Below are 17,553 nucleotides of genomic sequence, written 5' to 3'. Positions count from 1 at the left end.
AAATTCCTTCTTTCAATTTAGTAAATATCTAAACGTCAAACCTTCAAAACCTTTGATGAAACCTTTGAGGGACAAAGAAATGATGAGAGCAGAATCGCTGACACTCCGAGAACCTGTTTTTCAAAATATTTGGAAAGGCACATTTGCTGACATACAAGGAATAAATTTCACAAGTATAGAAATAGCCTGTGGCTAGGTAAAGTTGTAGGGGTGGGGTGTAGTCGGTTGGAAGCTGCGAGGAAGCAATGTCTCAGTTGGTTGACTTTAAAAGTTTTGAAATTTCGTGAACGTGCACAGCTGAATAAGATTTTGTTTCAAAAACCCTGGATTTTTAAACATTTGGCATACTATGCCACCTGAAACATTGCAAATGGAACTCAGTGGATTACTTTATTGTAAAGGAAAGATATTACATAATGAACAGTAAGTGAGCCGTTGCTTGGAGATCGACTTCCTGCTTTAATCACGTGGCGAAAGGATGTGATCACCATAATGTTTGGTCCATTTAATGATCAGTGAAATCTGCCAAAGCACTAGCAACAAAACTGTTGGTTTTTCTTCAGGACTTTAATCGTCTCTTTTTCTAAGCAGTATTTTCTTTCAGCTGAAATAAAATTGGAACAAATTTGCATATATCATTAATCGTTCCAATGATATAAATCTAATTCACCGATTATTACAATGAACAGTGTGACTTTCAGTTTAATTAATAAAATGAAACGAACAAAACAGCGTTTCTTCCAATTTAACCCAATTCAGTTCAGCCATGTGAGAACTGCTATTGAACAACATCGCCTTTATATCCCTCTCCATGACTACTTGCTCACGTCAGAGAGAACGTGACTGAAGAAATTATGAGTCAAGGCAAAATTTGGGTGTGAATATGACGGGAAATTCTTGTTCGCTGTTTCATTCTGACACAGTTCTGACTCAGAATGAATCAATGACAGATGTTCATTCCGACGAGCATGGCTATTTCTTGGATTTTGCTGTTCTTGTAATTCTGGTGAAAGCAGAAACACAATGGTGTAGATTCAATTTAGCTCTAGAAATTTCTCATCCACGACTTTCACCACATGTAACCTTGATGAGGTCACATGTCACCCCTTTTTAAAACGTGCTGAGGAGACCAAGAGATTACAGTGTTGGGTTATTCTCCTACCGTGCTCCGCATTCACGGGTTCGAGTCACACTTTGGTTGCTAATTCCACAAACCACTAATGCATTTTTACTTTGCATCTCACATCTCTGGTATACACTGGATCGAGAATTTTGTTCTTGCTCTTCACTGCACGGGAGATTCACGAATAATAAACACCACATTAAAGTTGAAATAAAGAATGAGAGCAGATGTTCTATTCAGTTGTAAATTAAATTGGTGTAATGAGAAGGAACACATTTTTTCTTTATGTCCCTCATTCCATCTTGTCTTTCTATGAATTTACATCGACAGAAAGAGAAATAACTAACAAGTGATCGGGAGCACAAGTTTATCCAATGGGATTGTTCATGGTTATTTTAATCTAACAGTCCACACAATGATCTGATCAGTATTTCAAACAGTCATTCGGAATTGGAGCCGCAGAAAACTGCTCCAATGAAACGAACCTTTCATTCTTTCAAATGCAACGTGATGACTGACTTGCTAACTGCACAAGGTCGACCAATTTTCTTCAGCAATCACAGCATCTGTCAACAGCCACCTGTGCTGTGCAGAGTGTCATTTGTTGCCCCCAGGTCACAGCACATTTCTACTTCATGAGCTTACGAGCTTCGTTCCTGATCTGTTTGATAAACCTTTTCTATCACTTCATCCCATCCACTCATAATTCTCAACTTATGAATAAAATTTGGCGTTAGACCAAATGTTAAACAAAGTGGACATATGCCATTCAGCGCATAATGTCTGCCCCACCTTACAACGAAGTCATGGTTGATCTGATAATCTTCAACTCCATTCTGCTCACTTACCTCGACAAACTTCATCATCTTTTTGATGAAGTACCTGACACAGTTTGAAAATACCCAACAACTTAGCCTCTATTTCGGTTGCCATACAAAAACCACAGATTCTCTTAGCATGGAAATTACTCTTCATTTCTGAATTAAATGGGCGATATCTCATTCTGAGATTATGTCCTCTGGTGCTCTCCTCAGAGCAAAGGCCAAGCCACATGCCTGTATCTACCCTGTCAAGATCGCACGATTTTGTTTCAAGGAGAATAATCCCAGCCTGACCAATCATTCCACGAAGCTCCATTTTATCCAAAGTTGACAACATCCTCGTAAATCTCTGCTGTCCCTGACAGCACGGGAACTGGAACTTGAAATCAGATAGCGATTAGAATCGGATTAGTCCACACATGGACCAAATACAGTAAAGATAACTTTAACAAATGAGAATCTAATCATATTCTAGTGACATTCAATGGCTTCGTTGTAACTGAAGTCCTCCGTGTAATCGCCCTCAGAACTAATATTTAGGAGAAATGGAACCTGACCTCCCACATAAAGAAGTTGACTACAAAAAAAATGTCCGTCTGTCGACTTCATTTGATTATTAACACAACTCATGTCTCCGTGAAACCTGCATCATCTGTAACGCACAAATTAGATGCGTAACAGAACACTCTCCAATTGCCTGTATGTGTGCAGCTTCAATACCACTGAAAGAACTGGGCATCCACCACGACAATGCAGTCACTTAACTGTACCACGTTCAATACCTGAATGTTTATTACCCTCACGGCTAAGGCACAATTGCAGTAGAGTGCACCACCTACAAGATGCGGTGGGGTAAGTCATCTGGAAGAGTTGCCAGAACATTTAAAGCTCAAAAACTGTCCCGACTATAAGGACAAGGTTGACGATGCACTTAAGCGCTACCATTTGCAAGTTACCTTCCAAGGCACATACGGGCATGACTTGGTGATGTATCAGTGGTAAATTCACTGAGTGATGAAGCGGTCTTGATGGTCAAAGTAGTATACTTCAGTCCTCCATCCTTTATCTTACAATTTTTAAAAATGTTGATGATTGCATTGACCAGACTTGTGCTCATTCTTTTAGTTGTTTCCTAAACTGGCGGTTGCTAAAGATCGAATATGATCCACAGCCTGAGGTCAACAACAGAAAATATCCAAAAATACTTTCAATCCATTGAGCTCCCTGTCCAAAAATCCTCAGTGATCTGTGAATACCCACTCCAAAATCTCTTTTTTCCTGTTTGTTCTGTTCGCCACTCAGAATCCTCACTGTTATTGTTACAACTCCCCAAATTCGTTAACACGTCCTGGTCTGGATTGAATTCCATTCGCCGTTTTTATTTTCCACCTGATTGATACATCTCTCCAGGCCCTGACATTATTCATCATAGTCAAATACACGACCAATTGTTGCATCCTCTGCAAACTTCTAAATCATGACTCCTACAATTAAGTCTGAATCGTTGATCTATATCAGGAAACATGGAAACTTCACTGGAAACAGGCGTCCAAACATGGTGCATTGCTGGATGTGATGAACACCTGCAATAACAGCACAATTGGACCCCTGACGTCATTTGTAAACATGCTGGTGACTCTGCCAGTTGGCCTCCTGAGTGATCCTTCTCACATATGGGAGTGGCGAATGACCTGTCCACATTGTGCCTGGGCACGTAGGTTTACTCTTCAGCGGGTAATTGAATCCTTTCCTGAAGCCCCCCTATGGACCTGACGTCTTGGCGATATGTGTATCCAAGTGTCTATTTAGCTTGGATAATCAGTTGAACTTGAGTCCACGCAGAGATGACTCCCAATTTTCCCCGTCATCCTTTTTTTTTGTATTCTGCTTTATTCTCCCACGGGAATGTGGTCATCATGGTCTGCACATTATTTGTTGTTTATTCTTAATTCACCTTGAACTGAGTCAGAGGGATTCTATGGGTGAACCGCACTGTTATGAGTCTGGAGTCATATGTTGGCAGGTCTCGTTAAGGACAGCACATTCCCCTTTCAAAGTGACAAGAATGAATGGGTTTTCAGTAAATTAAAATTTTTGCCTCTGTTCCTCTGATCGGGGTTAATATTCCAGATTTTATTCATCGCGTTATACCAGCATCTGCCATGTTCTAGTCTTCAAGGGTTGCTAGCCCAGTATGTCGCCACTAAATTTGCATTTGACACGAAGAGTGGTGAGTAGCAGAAAGCATAGGGTTCAGTCAAAGAATGAAGAATGTAGATAGACAGGAGAGTTGAGCGGAGAAGTGGCAGACGGAGTTCAATCGAGGCAAATGTGAAGTGATGCATTTTGGGAAGCCTAAGTCTAGAACCAACTACAATGTAAACAGAACAGCCTTGGAGAAATTTTATGAGCAGAGAGTTCTGGGAGTTCAGGTGCTTTGTACCATGGTGATGGCGGCACAGATGGATAGAGCGGTCAAGAAAGCATATGGCATGCTTGTCGTCATAGGACCAGGCTTTGAGTGTAGGGGCTGGCAGGTCATGCTAAAATTGTACAGGATTTTGGTTCGGCCGCGTTTAGAATACTGTGCACAGTATTCTGGTCGTCAAGTTACCAAAAGGAAGTGGACATTTAGGACAGGGTGCAGAGAAGGTTTACGAGGATGTTGCTGGTATGGAAAATGCTTGCTGTGAAGAGAGGTTAAGAAGTTTATGATTGTTTTGAGTAGAAAAAAGCGAGATTGAGAGGTCCTGATTGAGGTCTACAAAATATTGAAGGGTACAGACCGGGTGTATAGAGATAGGCTTTTTCCCCAGGTGAGGGGTTCAATAATAAGAGGTCATGCATTCAAGTTCAGAGGTGAAACGGTTAAGGAGGATAGATGTACAAAGCATTTTGCACAGAGGGTGGTAGGTGCCTGGAACGCGTTGCTAGCAGAGGTAGTAGAGGCAGGCACGGTCGTTTCATTCAAGGTGCGCCTTGATAAATGCGTAAGCAGATGGAAACAGATGCTGAGGAATTGGGTGATAGGTTAAGACAGTTGATTTGGTTCAGCCCAGGCTTGGAGGTCCAAAGAGCCTATTCCTGGGTTATAAATGTTCTGTGTTCTTTGTTCTTCTTTGTTCACTGCACTACCATCTCAATGCTACGTTGCCCAATCTCAGAGAATGACATTGCCAAGTCCTATCACCTCAGTGGGAGTGAGAATATGACATGTGGCTGTGTTGGAATGAAACTGATGCACGTTGTACTGGAGTGTTTGCTAGGAGTAAGAGAATGGTGTGATAAAAAAACAGTTCTTACAGTCAAAATAACAAAACATTGCATTGTTAAGGAAAATTGCACTGAATGCTTGCAATCCATCGACCTTTCGCTTATGGCTGCAGCACGCTTCCGCTGAGCCGAACTGCACTGTGGGTTAATGCTGCCGTTATATCTTAATAATCTAATAGCTGGAGACAAATAAGCCCTTCCTCCCCGCCTTTGACCAGGAGAACTCCGAGCCTCAGAATTTCATGCGCCTCTGTACCATCATAAAAGGACCATGTGCTCACCGATCGCATCACTCGTGCGACAGCGTAGCTTCACGTGCTCATTGCCGTCCCAATTTCCAGTTTGATCTTTGCAGCTGCACCACTGATTCTGGATGGAGGAATTGGGGTAATGTGATCCACTGCAGAAATGGGTACTTCCTTGTGTGGGGAAGCTTGTGAGGCAACAAATGTGAAACCTCATTGCTGTTGAAACATACATTTCAACAATATCCTGCAGTATCAGTATTGAGAATTTGATGTTTTGTAAAAATCTATCACCCTCAGTCTTCAACATGCAGTACTCGATGGAACTTCCTCTGCCTCTTGAAACATCCAATTTGAATATACAGCCAATTCTGAGTTCCCACATGTCTATTATTGCTCGCCAAATAGTCCTGTTGTGTTCTGCATTCTTCCTAACATGTCCTATGTCACTGTAGTTACTGCTCTTTTCAAACACGTATCTCTGCATGACCCAGGGATCTAATAATGTTCAGTGTTGTGCGTTGTGGCCGCAGTAACCTCGTTTGAATCCGAGATACAGCATATAACGTTCTCTCCTTTTTAACTCCTTGTGGTACATACCAATGAAACACAGAAATGAATTAATTGATTTGACATGAAAACGTTCTCTGATATTATGATTTTTTCATCAAACCCCTCTCTCACACATCTCTGTGAGGTAAATATCAGAATTCAGACTCACCCATTCTTGGAGACATCTCTCCCTTCCACAATCACTGACCTCCTTTACCTTCCCCGTCCCATTTCCATTACAATTATTTTCACATTGAACCCTGTTCAGTCTGTGCTGCTGCGCTCACTGTTGCTGGGTAAACGTGCCGCAATCATACCATTGCGACCTTCAGACCAGTCAAGCCATTTTGAGATCAATGGTCAAGTCGCAGCTTTTAATGACATGGATCGGATATTATTGGAACTTCAGGCTCAGGAAAAGAACACAGGGCAGCACTGAGGAAAAGAAACTTTTTTTTTCAAAAAGACCTCTTTCTGCGGGCTTCCACATCATTTATTTCACTTGCTCATTCGGCTCTATGTAGACTATTGTGTGCAGTTCTGAAATCACATTAGCACTGGAAATGATGCAGGGGTGATTTACCAGGACATTGTCTGTGTAGAAGAGCTCCTGTTATGAAGAGAGATTGGATAGACTGGATAGACTTAGAGCAGAAGAGATCGAGAGGAGACATGATTGAGATAAACAAAATAATCTGGGATACGGTGGCGTAGACTAAACTAACGTTCACCTATAATGGAGCGATCACTCACGGGGTCCAAGATTTAAGGACAGAGGAGGAAATATTTGAGTGAATGCGCAGACAAACGTTTTGAAACGGCGGGTGGTTGAAATCTGGAACTCAGTGCATGCAAATGTTGGAGAGGCAGAACTCCTCATAACTTGCAGAAGTATTCAGATGTGAATTTTTGATGACAAGACATACAAGGCTGTCGGTCAAGTGATTTTAAAAAAGAGTTCGGATAGTTAATCGATTATTGATTTCCAGTACTGATGCATAGGCTTCTTTTTGCATAGAACTCCAGGGCAATACCACTGCCTGTCACTGCGTGAGACTGGGTTCAATCCGCATCCGGGACGGGCGCTTGCAGCTTGGGAGGGCTGAGAGGCCAGAAACCCGCATTCGATTCCAGACTTAAGTGACTGACTGTGTGGAAGTTGCACGCTCCTTTTCTCTCTCTTCCGTGTGGGCTTCCTTTGGCTGCTCCGATTCCTTCTCACTGTCCAAAGTTGTGCATTTCAGGTAGATGGCAAACCAAACCTGAATGGACTGTATAATCAAAGACAAAATCAAAGACAAAAGTAGGAATTGCACCTCAGGGAAAACAGAATGACCATTTGGGGTCAACAGATCATTCCTTGGAACAGGTTTTGATTCGCAATTTTAACTCTGATTTCTCTCCACCGAAACTGCCTGACCCGCTGAGCTTTTGAACTCATTTCTATTTTTGTAGGTGGATCAATAATGCGGATTTAGAAAGATGGGGTGGGGGAGTGTGCATCTCTTCGGCGGCACAGAGCAGACTCAATTGGCCAAATGATTTCTGTCTGCATTGTGTCTAATTCCATTAAATCTGATTCTATAACTTTTTGTCCGTTTTTTAGTCTTTGGTATTTCACATCTCCCCTGAAATGTGGTTTGCAGAACAGGACAATTGACGTAGAAGTAGAGAGATAGTGGTTTATTGTATTCCTGGAGTGAAATAATTCTGACAAACACAGTTGGGCATCCTGGTCAGCTAACAAAAATATAATTAAAGAAAGGGTATAACGAGCCACGGATCCTGAGTTTCGGGGTCGTTCAAGAGTTTGCTTTCTGAGTGTCACGGTTTTTGACTGCAAATAAAAGATCTACTCCTTGAAGAACTCCCCGCATCTCCTGGAGATTTATTACATTTTCTCCATGACAACCACAACTTTGGGTACAGTAAAATTGTGGCTAGCGCCGCTCGGTGGTGCAATGTAAAGCGTGTTACATTTCTACAGCATTGTTAACATTGCTATACAAAGTTTGCCGTTCTGAGTTCCACCAGAACCGGAGTTCAGATTTCAGCTGAACCAATTAGTATTCTGCTGATTCATCATGAATTCCTGTCGTCTGGGGTTCTCGAAATTGCTGTTCACCACGGAAAACTCCTGACCCCCTTGTTGGTGAGTTTTGACGGAATCATATCATTTGAAGCATGATCAGACCAGACCAGCTGCTAACCCACGAAACCTACAAACTTCGTGCAGAAACCCACAAATCTCTAAACGCATTCCCCTCCAATAGTTGCACACGCATTATCGATTCCTTAAATGTCTTTTTCCCTTTGGGCAACAGGCTGTTGTGGATGGACCGGGGAAAGATATTGATGTATTTGGTTAGTCATAACGATGTCAAATGGTGGAGTAGGACCGGTGTTTGGAATAGCGTCCTCCTGTTCCTCTCTGTCAGTGCTGTTTCTGACGGAGGGTTTTCAACAATAACATGTTGCAATGTGAATCTACACCCACGGACTATCAAGGTCTTCCCATTTAACCCACCGCTCTCACAGCCAGAATGGAGAGCTCCTATTGCAGCTTTAGATCAGACAATCGAGGATTCTCCCAGGTACTCTGTCAGACTGCATGCTCCTTCACACAGGTTTCCAACTGGACACATGGAGCAAGCAAACGTGGGGATTCAGCGACACATTACCCCTCTGTTTTGCTGCAGTTCTGGACACGGAGACGTACATGAATTTCTGGCATTCTGAGTCTTACTGTGCATTCTTCCTACTTTACAATTTAAACTTGAAATGAATTTATTCTTGCATTACACTCTTACATCCTCAGTATTCATCGAAACCGTGCAACGTGTTCATGGATGTTGGAATGGTGAAGATTATTGATGAATGCAGTCTGTATCATGTTACCAGTATGAACTTTCAGAAGGAAGTTGCGAATTTTTATTGCTTCGAATTGAAGCCGATCGAAGGAAAGGTCTGTCGACAATGTAACATTGTCTGTAAACAACGCAGGAACCAATGGAAAACCCATTTTTCAATGAAGTCTATTTTGCATATTTTATGAGTCCCTTTCCTGAACCTAATGCTTCAATAATCACAGGTCCATGTCAGTTTCATCTCGTCTGCGTTAGCTTTAATTTCAGAACCACAACAAAAGTAGAGCAGTTGAGTTAAAGTTCCTGAGGTATGAGTAGGACATGTGACCAGCTTGCTGTCTGCAGCTTCAGTCGCGCAATTGTTTATCGCCTGCTACTTAAAGGCGCGTAAAATGCCACGTTTGTAAGTTCAAAGCTTATCTGAATATGCTGTTATTGACATTGACAAGGGATTATTAGCGCATCAAACTAAAACGCAGTTGAAATCAATGTTGAGTAAAGTAGCATTTATTTGAAAACTCCAGTTTCACATTTCTGTCAAGTATTATCTGAAAAGCTGCAAATATTCCCCAGGTGAATATCCATCTATGTATAGCGGAACAGAAGTGAAATTTTAGCTTAATGACCTTTCTCAAATCGCTCAGTCTGCACTGGATTACACTCTGCGAAAGTCTGTTTAACTCATTTCATATCATTCCATTTCCTGCAAACATGCACAGCTCATTATCCAATCGAAAGTATTGTATTTATCTCTTTGCGGAGTTTGAATGTTGTCAGTAAATCTGGCAAAGGCATACCAAGTAGTTTTGCTGTTGGGAGGAGCAGAGGGTGCAAACTGTGATAAGGTCGAGACTTGTCACAGGATTTTTCAAGCGAAGATCAGTGAGAATTAAATGGGCTCACTCTCCTTTCGAGTGATTGTGACCAAAAGTTCAAGGCAACAGATGGCAATGATAATGATGTTTTACATCTACAGGCCAAATCTTACTCACTAGAGGCACCATAGTATAACAGATCTGATGAGTGGGTTAGGTGATGATCCTTATGCAAAACTGAGACAGTGAGAGAATTAATCCCATGCTGTTGGTCTCACTTTTCTCTTAACTAGTTAGTCAGCGGACTGAGCTAACCGACTTCCATTCAATGCAGAACTAAACCAAACAGCTCAGTGTATTTACAAATTATAATATTTCATGTAGAATAAGCTGCAACACCTATCAACGCCAACAGTTCTTCTTATACTTGGCATTTTCAAATGCAGGTATTATGCAATTTCTTTCCGAAGAATGTTATCCACTTCGAGAGTATGTACCTTTTGCCTCGCCATCCAGGCAGCCCAGAATCTCTCTCGCTGTTAAATTCAGTCCCTGTGTGTCTGCACACGACATTTGATATATAATGGAATCAGCACCTAAAATGTTTTTATTTCTGAAAATTCATCTTCGATTTCAATAATTCTCAGAATAAAAAAATCCGCTCCAAACGTCTACATCATTCCCCGTTGGTTTTGTACCTTCAAGCTTTAGTTTCCACTCACCTAAACGAAGGAATTCCCCTCAGATTTCGTCTCACCGTCCCGTTAAATCTGCTATTTCCTTTTCTAGTGGTGTTATCTCAAAGTAAGCGTCATGTCTGTCCTTTCTATCGACTTTGTATCAAGTGAAATCTGACCGTGTCCTTCCTAACGTCATTATATTCTAGTAAACTCTACCATCTCTTTCACCATGCCTTTATATCTCAGTAAATTTCAACACGAGAAAGAATGCTGGGTCCAATTCAACGCATGAAAACTCACCACTAAGCTGTGCAATCTTACTACCGACACGGGAAAGGTGGATGCAATTTTAATTACAGCTGAATCGATTGGCTGCAGCAGCATCGGGTCAAATCCCAGTCACATACGTGTCTGTAGTTCTTATATTTATTTCTTCTCTACGTGTGCTGAAGTAACACAGTGAGTGACCAATTACTGTTGTCAGACATACATGTAGGGGCGTATTAAATACTGAAGTTGTGAGATCCGAGCAGTTTTTATTAACATACACCATTCACTGTTTGAATCTCAGGCTCAAGAATTTGAAAGAGAGCGAATTTGATTGAAAATTGAGCAGGGGCGTTTACCCCATGACGTAAAACGAGTTTCTGTGGTTGCTTTGTTGTTCACCTCATTTGTGTGCTTTGCATCATTGAGGATTTTGAAGTTGTCCCCTCTATACAAAAGGCCGGTGCTTTTGCAACATTGTACAAAAGATGCAGTACAATAACAGCCGATGCTGATTCAGTCTACTTATCCAGATTTTGACCCCTGGAAAAAGCACTGTGCACGCTCCTCGAGTCTGGGAAACAACTTCCTCACAGATAATGTTACATTCCCGCTCTCATGGCTCTTTTCATTCCATCGGCTTCTTTTTTTCATGGAATCCCATTCAATCGATCTTGTCACTGTGTCATTTCTTTCCATGTGGTCAGATCTTGTGAACAGAATATCACAGTGGGAGTGCCCTGGGCCCATAACCCAGACGTCAGACCATACTCAGGGAACCGTGTTCTGCTCTTGATCATTTCATGAACACCAGGGAGAAATGTCTATGCTCTTCAAAATTTAATTACCTGTTTTAAGAAGCAATATAAACAGTTCCTGGTTCCTGCTTTTGTTGCCACACGAACAAAGATTGTAAATGCTGGAACAAGTCGAGACTGTCCGCTCTCCCACATCCAATTGATCCCAAGATTGTGTTAAGATGATGGTCTGAATCTCTTCCTTCTCTTCCCTGTCACTCTGGGATGATGTGAGCTGTGAAATCCTTGATATGAACTGGAGGCAACGTGGAAAAATGTATGCACAGCAGCTGCGTGCGACGGGACTCGCTGCAGTAATATCCCATTCTGATTCAGACAGCAGAAGCCTCCCTGTGACTTCGAGAAGCACAGACACTGCTCCCAAATAATGGGGAGAGATTCACTCTTTCCTCGCAGTTCTGCATTTTCTATCTATCTCAGATCGCATTATTTGGACAAGGGTTGCCAAAAGAAGATGATTTCTTGTGCATGCGCGATCTCACTTTTCTACACCTTTCCAGAATTTCCATACTTCGCACTCCCGGCTGACCCCTATCCCGCTCCACAAACCCGTATTTGATAGGGAGATGAAGATCACGTTCAAGCTGCTCTCCACCAACACTGCGTGACAATGGAAGGTGAGTTCGTCCAGTTATCAATGAAGAACGCCATTTTCCGGGAAAGCAGCAAGCAGAGCCTCCTAGGAGAAGCAAGTCAGAATGGAAAAGAGCTGTGATGAAAACTCGATGCTTCTTTCACTCTGAAACAGCAGAAATTGACTTAGTTAACCAAAAAAACACTCACCTGAATAATGGTTACCACATCTGGCGCCGTTCAGGCTCATTTGTCTCGGGTGTGATATTGCCTGAGACAGGTGACATACGTGCGAGAGGTCTCGGGTTCATGAGCCTTGGAATTTTGCACTCTACTTCATTTTTGACTGAGAAGATATGATTTCGATGAGATCGGGGTCATATAAAGATTCCAAAGCTTGAAAACATACGCAGGCAAGTTCAAGAACCGCTTCTTCTCGGCCGTTGCTGCTCTGAGAAATGAATTGTCTAACTTTAAATACTGCTGACCTTGCCAATGTGGATTCTGCTGAGCGCACGTCCTATACGTAGTAACCTGAATTCCTGAGTCTGGTCAAATTTTGCTTTTCTCACGCTGTGATCTGCACGTCCCTGATTACTCTGATCCGCCTTTACCAATCGCAAACAACGCTTTCCACTGTACTTAGGTACATGTGATATTCAAACAATCAAAACACAGTCATTTCCTCATTGCTTGGAGCCAGCAGAGCGAAGGCGGGCTGCATGGCCTCAGTCTGGAATGTGACACGTTTTGTGATTCTGACTGAAATTGCAATTAAAACAGCAGAATTTGGGAAGTTACAGGGTGGTTATATTGACACAGCCGGGACACATCTGTACCACAGTGCATCACACAATAACAGCGAAGATCTTTTGACGTCATCCTCGAAGTACATGCTACAAAAACCTGAAGACTGTGGGAAACTGCTGTGGTCAGCGATAACAGAGCGGCCCAGAGGGATCGTGGTGGGCGCATAATCCAGAAATTAATGAATGGAAAGCATCTTCTGCTCGATGACAATTCCAGCTTTCAGCATGTGTACTGCCACTGCCAGTGTTTCGCTATAACAGTGCTCCGTTCTTCACATTACATATTGATGAGCCTTCTGCGTCCTTACACTCAATGATATCTGAAATAGATAAACCTGCCACATTTATACGTTTGAGGAAACTCACGTTTGAAGTTATGGAAGATTTTTTTGCTGTTCTCTGTCGGTCTGTTATGACCTGATTTGCAAAGTCACTTGCCTGAGCTGGGAATACACTGGCGAAGGTGAGAAAAATCAGTTGTGGCGTGTACCATGCACATGACGCCTTGCAGTTATTCCCCACCTGTGTCACACAGCAGGGTCCTCCGGTGAAATGAACAGCCGTGAATGACATGTGGATCAGTATGTCAGAGACAGCATTTCGACACAGACACAGTTCCCTAATATTAGGACAAGCAGCACTGATGATGAATAACGTCAGAGAGAAGCAAGCAATAGAGATTTGCCGGGGACTCGATGGGATGAACGGCTTCTGTCGGCACGTCAATGACGTCACACGTCTCTGCCGTCCCACGTCTCTGCCGTCCCTCTGCCTGTCTCTGTGACAGAGTGGCTGAGGGAGAAATAATGGCTCGTTTTTAATCCTCCCTTCCGCTTTGGACTGCCTGCAGACCCCGCAATTCCTGGCTGTGGGGATGGTTCTCAGTGAGTGAGGGTTTCATTTGGAGTCGCTTCATCTGGGACAGTTGGGACTCAGATGTTAACTGATGCCCGATTGCAGCAACGAAGCCGACGCCTCTGAAACAAAAGCCTTTCTGCAGGATTGTTCTGCAAAGATTCATTCTGCACATCAAATGGGTTGCACAAAAATGCACTTATTTGAACTTTACTGAGGGAAGAGAGTCCACAGCCCATTTCTCGCTTTCCCACCAGCTCAGCACCTTTCTCTCTCTCAAATAAATGATATTTGGAGGAAGTTCGCAATCAAAGATGCTAAGTTCCAGCGGCGCTCTTGTACCTGGCTGTGCCCGTGACAGGAAGCTTCAGAGTATATCCGCACTTACATGCCCTCAGAATGCCTGCAAGTGGAGGGAAATGGCTGAATACTCTGCCAATAGAGACAGCTCAGTCCACGGGGATGGGATAAACAACACAGTCTCGCGTGGGGACATTCTGCAGATCAGACACTGTGCACTTTATTATTCAGATCATACCAGTGTGAGAGCGCTCGATAAGGCCAATCGGTTACTCGTACCTGTGCCAACTCGGGAGCTGCAAAAGATTGGTGAAAGTGTAAACACGAGTGATTTGTTCACGTTTCAAGTGTTTCCGTGAAGCAGGAAGCAGAAGACACACTGTGAAGCGATTGAGATCTGACAACAGGAGCAGCAAATAAGTTGTACTACGCAGAGGAGAGCTTTGAAGTATTGCATTCTGGTTGATGGTCTGATCATGCTCTCTCTAGGCCACGCTGCTACAGAAGAAACTATGTCAGTGTCTCTCAGCATTGTGATGTCACAGGCAAATGACGCCGTTACACTGCAGGAAATTGCTTTTTCCAATGTGAGGGCTGTCCATATGTAAAGTAGCTTATATATCGAATCCTTTCACATATATAATTCCACTGCAACTCAGTGTGTTGTATTGTCTCCTTTCCACTTTACCTGTCATTGTGTCTTCACTGAAGGTGCTTTGCTCCTTCTGTGTGTCCTTTACAATCTGGGTGATGTGGGGCAGTTGTATTGACCAATCTTCTGACAGAATTTTCCACTTCACTTCAGCCCGCCCTAACCTCGCTATCTGATACTATTCCAGTTGTTTAGGTGTTAAGTGCTCATCTCAGATCCAACCTGCCCTCACCCAAATTAAATGGAAAACTCAGTCACACTGTGATCACTGCAATCGAGGGATATCTTCACTCCAATGACATTGATAATTCCAAGGATAAAGTTAAGACTGCAGATGCTGGAGATCAGAGTTGGTCGTGTGATGCTGGAAAAGCACAGCAGATCAGGTAGCATCCGAGGAGCAGGAGAATTCAAGTTTCAGGCTTAAGCCCTTCATCAGGAATAAGCCTTGTGAGTCGGGGCTGGGAGATAAATGGAAGTGGTCTGGAGTTGAGGGGAAATAGCTGGAAAGCAATAGATGAATGAATAGGATGGAGAAGATAATAGGTCAGAAGTGGCAGTGATGGAATGGGTCGAGATAGCGGTGGCGAGTTGAAGGCTTGGGCCTGGGGGAGGGGAAATTAGGAAATTGTTCGAATTCACATTTATCCCGTGTGCTGTTAGGGTCCCAACTCAGAATGTGTGGCGTTCGTCCTCCAGGCATTGGGTTGTAATGGTTTGGTATTGGAGGAGGTCCAGTACCTGCATGTCTTTGACGGTGTAGGAGAGGGAGTTGAAGTGTTCAGCCACTGGATATGAAGTTGGTGGGTGCGGGTGTCCCAGAGATGTTCTCTGAAATGATCTGCAAGAAGGTGTCCTGTCTCCCTGATGAAGAGGAGACCACACTGGGTGCAATGGGTGCAGTAGATGACATTGTTAGCTGTACAGGTGAATTTCTAACGGATGTGAAATGATCCCTTCGGGTCTTGGTTGGAGTGGTGTGGGTGCTAGTTTCACCCTTCCTTTGGTGGCAGTGAAAGGTACCAGGAGAGGGTTGTGGGCTGGTGGGGGGAAGTGTGGACCTGAAGAGGTGGTCGTGGAGGGAATGGTCTTTTTGGAGTGCTGGCAGGGCTGGGTAGCACAATATATCTCCGGCGGTGGTGTCTGTCTCGAGGTGGCATCAGTGACAGAATGTGATGCGTTTTATGCAGAGGTTGGTGGGGTGGAAGGTGAGCACCAGGAGGTTCTGTCCTTGTTGCGTTGAGAGGCGTGGGGTTCAAGGGCGGTGGTGTGTGAAGTGGAGGAGATGCATTGGAGGGCTTTGTCAACCACGTGGGAAGGCAATTTGTGATCGTGGAAGAAGAAGATGAACTGGGTCTTTCTGAGTTGTAATTGGTCATCCTGGGAACAGATGTGGTGGATGCAGAGGATTTGGGAATAAGGAATGTCGTTTTTTCACGAGATAGCGTGGGAGGAGATGTCGTCTAGATACCTATGGGAGTCGGTGGGCTTGTAGTATATGTCTGTGATTAGTCAGTCGGCAGAGACGGTGATGGAGAGGTCCAGGAAGGCGAGGGAAGTTGCCAAGATTATCCGGATAAACTTGAGGTCGGGGTGGAAGGTATTGGGAAAGTTGGTGAGTTATTGAACCTTCTCGTTGGAGCACCAAGTGGCGCCAATACATTCATCAATGAAGCGGAGGAACAGGTGGAGGGTGGTGCCTGTGTAACTGCGAAAGATGGACAGTTTCGCATATCTGACAAACAGGCAGGCATAGCTAGGTCCTATGCGGATGCCCATGGCTACCCGTTTCGATGGAGGAAGTGGGAAAATTGGAAAGATAAATTGTTGATTTTGAGGACTAGTTCAGTCAGGTGGATGAGGATGTCCGTGGAAAGGTACTGGTTGGGATGGTGTGAGATTAAGAAATGGAAGGCTTGCAGACTTCTGTCACAGCAGATGAATTTGTACAGGGACGGGATGTCCATGGTGAAGATGACGCGTTGGGGGCCAGGGGAACGAAATTCGTGGAGGAGGTGAAGTGCATAGGGGTGTCACGAATATAAATGGACATTTTCTGGACTGGGGAGATAGGATTGTGACGAGGTATGAAGAGATTATTCGGATGGGACAGGCGCAGGCTGAGACAATAGGTCGACTGGGGAAGTCAGGTTTCTGAAACGTAGGAAGGAGGTAGAATCCGGTAGTGCACGGTTCATGGACAATGAGGTTGGAGGTTGTGGATGGGCGATGTCCAGAGGTGATGAAATTGTGGATGGTCTGAGAGATGATGGTTTGGTGATGGGAGGAGAGGTCATGATCGGGGTCAGTAGGAGGAGGTGGCTGCAAGTTGGCACCTGGCTTTAGCTTTGTCACTCTGCCCGACTCACAAGCCTAATTCCTGATGAATGGCTTATGCCTAAGTCGTCCATTCTCTTGCTCCTCGGGTGTTGCCTGACCTGCTGTGCTTTTCCAGTACAACACGCTCTACTCATTCATTATTACTGTCTCATTTCACACTATCAGGTCCATGCTGTCTGTTTGATTCTCGAGAACACTGTTCTCATGAACTGTGACAAAATCTTCTCTGAAACAAAATCAGAAATTGCAGTAAAATCACAGGTGAGCTGGCAGCATCTGTGCAGATGGATCACAGTTAACGTTTCACATCCACTGGGTCCGTCTCTCCACAGATGCTGCCAGACGTCCTGAAATTTTCCAGCAATGTCTGTTTTTGTTTGATTTGCAACACCGGCAATGTTTTCGTTTATGTTTTCTTATATTCTGCCAATATGATTTGGCTGAAGATTACGTGAAATGTTTTCAATATCACTGCAATGGAACGGCCAGATTCCACCAGCCCGCTACTTTTATTTGGTTCACGTGATCAATGCCTTTCCACTTGTTCACCGCGCCCTACAGCT

Source organism: Chiloscyllium plagiosum, unplaced genomic scaffold, assembly GCF_037043375.1.
Source record: "Chiloscyllium plagiosum isolate Xiang-an unplaced genomic scaffold, Cpla_swu_hap1 HiC_scaffold_33, whole genome shotgun sequence".
In the NCBI taxonomy this organism is placed as follows: Eukaryota; Metazoa; Chordata; class Chondrichthyes; order Orectolobiformes; family Hemiscylliidae; genus Chiloscyllium; species Chiloscyllium plagiosum.
This window is presented reverse-complemented; position numbering follows the sequence as displayed.